We start from the raw sequence: 5375 nt of genomic DNA on the forward strand, positions 1-5375 counted from the left end.
ATTTTTGCAACCAAAATTTTCATTTTTAACACAATAAAAGTTGTATCATAATTCTCAAAACACTTATTTCTCAAATGTCAACAAAAGGAAAACACAATCCCAGGATCATAAAAACAATATTCTGCCAGTGTGTACAATCATGTCGGTGCCTTGGCGCGATCCTCGGAACTACCTGAAACACATAACACATAACACGGTAAGGATAAAAGCTTAGTGAGTTCCCCAAAATACCACCCACAGCACAATAGTCACTCTAGACTATAACTCAGTTAGACCTCTGGTCGATGTGTCTCAGTGGGACCCTCTGGTCCCACAACTCATATGGACCCTCTAGTCCCTCAACTCAGCATCACAATATAATACTCATAAAGCATAACACAAGTAAATAGCAGGATATCTCATTACACAGTTCCTGCACATAAGACCCTCTGGTCACATATAGGGTTTACCACACAAGGTAAGTATAGTGAGAAGACTCACCTCGTAAGCTAATGAATGAAAATCTCGAAATCAGTATGGTGATCTCTACTCCCGGGTCTAGCTCCTACATACACATAATAATTATCCCTAATTAATATTAGCCCTCAAGAAGCTGGACTAAACCCTTACTATAATCTCACAGAAGGAGAAAAGACCATTTTACCCCTCTAATGGTCCAAATGTCCAAATGTTGACTAAACCCTAAAAGTTAACGAAAGTCAACTCCAGTCAACGGCCCAACTTTGACCAAACTTGTCGAGTGCACTCGGGTGACTCGGCGAGTCCATGCATGTCCTCTGAATCCTCCTAAGGCCTCACTCGACTTGTCAAGTTGGCCTTTCACTCGACGGGTTACTACTGATCACGAAACGCAGAGCAACCTTTAACGTCCGTAGATCCGGGCTAGTCAATTTAGAGATAATAGGGGCCGAAAACGACTTTTCAAAAAAAGATTATTTAGAACAAAATAATGTTAAATAAGTTGTAGAATATGTCTCAAGGTTTCCGTACATATAAAGAGCACCGAACTCCGAGTTATAACGAAGAAGTTATGACCCATTGAAGTTTCGTGACGGAACCGACACGACACCAGGAAGACGTAAATAGTGAATTTATGATAGAGCGAATTTTAGCCTTAGTAATCTAAATGAAAGTCATAGAATATGTTAACCTGAGACCGTCCATAAAAAGAACACCCAAATCTGACTTCGTATGAGGAAGATATGATTTTTCGAAGTTTCGGCTTAGCGGTGTACAACCCGAAGTTCTAGTATTAGATCAAGCAGTTTTTAGTCGACACAACCTAAACAAGAATCGAAGATCTCGTTATTAAGAGTGTAACGATAAAAAGACAGAAGAAAATGGATATCGGATGAAGAAGTTATGAGATTTTAATGGACCAATCATGTCCCGGCCTGTTAAAAATATAACTTTAAAAATAAAATCAAAATTAGCCGACGGAGTCTAAACGAAAGTTGTAGAGTATGTCTCCACCTACATGTGGATATAAATAACGTCAAAAACGGAGTTCGTATGAACGAGTTAAAAATTATAATAGCGTATTTCGTATTAATATAAAGTATAAATCATATATACATACACATATATATACATATGTATATATCATTAGAAAGGTATCGACGATGCGGTCATTATAAGACTAATGTTGAGTTCTTTCGACATTAGGTTACTACAAATATCATTAAATCTATTTAAAATAATATTATAAAGGGGTGTTTAGTTGTTTATATAACTATAAGGTCATTAAGTAACTATGGAGGGTAGTTTTTGAAAATTCAATTAGTATAAATAAGGGTCTCTAGCTCTCATATTTCTTGCACCATTCTCTTGATTCAAGAGTCTTTCTCTTCTTATCCCCCGAGCATTTCGGTCCCTCGTGATTCGACTTCTCTTTCTGTAGTTTTAGTATAGTAAGGTGAGCGTCGTAGCGCTACACAAATCTTTCTTAGAAAGATTCAACGACGAAGTTCTGCTCCTGGAGAGCCCGACTCCTAGCTAAAACCCCCATTACGTAAGTTATGCTTACCCTATTTTAATATAACTTATATTTAAAATTAGTATTGTTATTATGAACTTATAATAAATATTTGAGCTATTATTATATAAGTATCGTTATAATATCTTTTTAACTACTCGCGGTACGGGGAATCTGGTTTAAAGGGTCACATAGGGTTGTTGGATTTCTGAAGTGCTATATGCCAAAATGGTCCTGCCCTCTGGTGTTTTATGTCTGGCTCCTGTCTGTACATAGTGGTTGGAAAGTATTGTTTAAACGCTTATATAATAATAATAAGACTAATAATTAGTCACGGTAAATATTAGACTTAAATCTAGTGGTAATAATACTAGGTTTCATCAAAGGAAATTATTTTAAAGTAAACGAAGCGTTGTCTGAGTACCGAGTCACCACCTTCTCAGGTGAGTGCATAGTTACTTTCATCTTACACATAGATATGAAGTATTTAATATAGATGACGTGTTGTGAGTGCATAGTTACTTTCATCTTACACATAGATATGAAGTATTTAATATGAATTACGTGTTGTGAGTGCATAGTTACTTTCATCTTACGCATAGATATGAAATATTTTATATAAATTACGTGCTATGTGTGCATATTATCTGTGTACTTGCTGCCTATGCTAGATGAACGATTTTATACATGTTTTAAATGATTTAAACTATATATGTATTTTATATCTACGATAATGTTGGGGTAAAACATGGGTAGATGTAATAGATGGAATATGAGTTGGATGATGAGTTGAGAGGTGTTATAGACCACGAGGTGAGGGTGAGAGGTGGACGATGTAAGAAGTCTTTCCCAAATGATGGCTCCGTCATTCAGCAGAGTATGGATGACAACCACAGACTATTCTAGACAGTCCAGTGGAACACTAGCAGGCTCGCAACCTGTAGGTGTTGTGAATGATGTGTTCACCCGGTGTACTCTAAACCTTGGTGATCATGCAGACTTGATGCCTAAACCTTGGTGATCATGCAGACTTGATACCTAAACCTTGGTGATCATGCAGACTTGGTGCCTAAACCCTGGCGACTATGCAGACTTAGTGCCTAAACCCTGGCGACTATGCAGACTTAGTGCCTAAGCCCTGGCGACTATACATACTTAGTGCCCATTGTGTAAACCGTGTCAATGATGGACTTCGTGCCAATTCCTTAGGAATGAATGAACGAGGAATAGCTGATTCTTAGGGTAGATCCTTAAGACTAAAGAAGATAATGGGGATGGGTAATTGGGTTGATTATTTGATTGTTTAAACATAATAATTATATTATTGTAGGTTGAAAACCCTATGTACTCACCAGGTTTCCCAACCTGACCCACTCAGTTTATTTATATCACATGTGTCGATATGAAGTGACATTTCACTAAGAGATTAAGGAGATATATATCACTAGTGTAAATGAATGTAAGTTTTGTTTATGCTTATGTTTCTGTATTAATGATGACATCCCAAATGTTTTAAAATGAATAAAATACGTTTCTTCAGAAATTCTTTGATAACGTATTTATTGTGTTTTTCTGGGAATAAATTCCACAACATTTTTATTAAAAGAGGTACTCTGATTTTCATAAAGCATAAACAAAATCGGCCTTTTCTGGCCGTGAAAATGGGGATGTCACACAACCCGATCCAACTCGTCGAGTCATTCCATGGACTTGGTGAGTTTCCTGAGTACCTGAGAGAGATTCTTGGGGTATTGAGATCAGAGAGGCTTTATGACAAATTCTCCAAGTGTGATTTTTGGTTACGAGAGGTCCGGTTTTTGGGACATCCCGTTAATCAGAATGGGATATTGGTCGATCCGGCCAAGATTGAGGCTGTTATGAGTTGGGAGGTGCTGAGATCCCCCACCGAGATCAGGAGTTTTCTGGGATTGGTCGGCTACTATCGGAGATTGATCAGGGATTTCTCCAAGATTGTCGTTCCCCTCACCTAGTTGACCCGAAAAGGCATTGTTTTTATTTGGGGTCCCGAGCAGCAAAACTCGTTTGAGACTCTTCACCAGAGATTATGCGAAGCCCTGGTGTTAGCCCTTCCAGAGGGAATGGAGGATTTCGTGGTATATTGTGATGTGTCGATATCAGGGTTGGGTGCGGTGGTTATGCAGAGAGGGCATGTGATAACATACACATCGAGGCAGCGAAAGCCTCATGAGACGAGTTATCCTACCCATGATTTGGAGTTGGGGGCTGATGTGTGTAAATTCAACTAGTTTTATCCCTACTTTTTATTAATAATTTGAGCACACAAAGGCAGTGAACCTGTCTTTAAGTGGTATAGATTGATAAGTGAGGTATCGAACTCAGGGAACGGAAAATTAAACTAATAGCTAATTTTAACTAAAACAAATAATAAAAGTAAAGGGTTTTTCTCTAGTTTTGCAAGACTAGAAACTTAGACAAACTAAATTAACTAATTAACTAAAGCAACAACTATTCACCAAATTTGATAAAGATGTTTCTATTTAGGTTCAACCAATTCACTCCTATGGTTATTTAAGTTAAGGTGGATTAATTGCTATTGGTTACCAATTATAATAGTTAGGTTCATATTCACTACTCCTAACCTTTAGACAATTAACTAATTTAAGCGTTGATCAAGTGTTTAAACTAATTAATTCCCTAGATTAATTATTTGGATTAAATAAGATTTGTAATGGTTAATTAAGTTATTAATTCAATTAACCTCTTGTTGATGGTTTCTCAAACAAGCTCACACATTAATCTTCCTATTTTCTTATTAATCTTAGTTTCATAATCATTACTTCTAAACATATGGTTTAGCATTCACATAGACATATGAGGTTAACAATTAAGTGATGTTCATGCAACCTAATTGCCTTCCAATTAACAGAAAATAGTAGTGATTAATACATAAGGTTCTTTAACAAACTTAATTTAATAAATCACCAATAGACAATCAAGCAAAAATCAATAATTAAACCATAGGAGTTCTTTGGTATTCCCCAAACAGAAACAAAAACGAATTTAGCTCATAATTTCAGTAGAAGCAAACATAAAAACAAAGTTTACTAAAGCAAACATGTTCAATTCCTAAGTCTAAGTGGTAGAATTAACCTAATTGCTTGAATTCTTCCAACTCTTGAAGCCTAGGGTTCCTTAGCGCCTTCTGAATCTCTTAGTCGCAGCTAATTGTTCAAAAATCGCCAGGGGTCCCTTCCCATGAGATAAGGATTCGTCTTTTATAGATATCCCAAAACAGGGTGTACTCAGCGAGTAGCAGAATCAACTCGCCGAGTAGATCCATACTTATCCGTCTTGAATCAACAGCCGAGTAGGGTCGATCTACTCGCCGAGTATATCTCCTTCTTTCACTCTTTAATCT

The sequence above is a fragment of the Lactuca saligna genome, chromosome 9, assembly GCF_052625555.1.
Source record: "Lactuca saligna cultivar CGN05327 chromosome 9, ASM5262555v1, whole genome shotgun sequence".
In the NCBI taxonomy this organism is placed as follows: domain Eukaryota; kingdom Viridiplantae; phylum Streptophyta; class Magnoliopsida; order Asterales; family Asteraceae; genus Lactuca; species Lactuca saligna.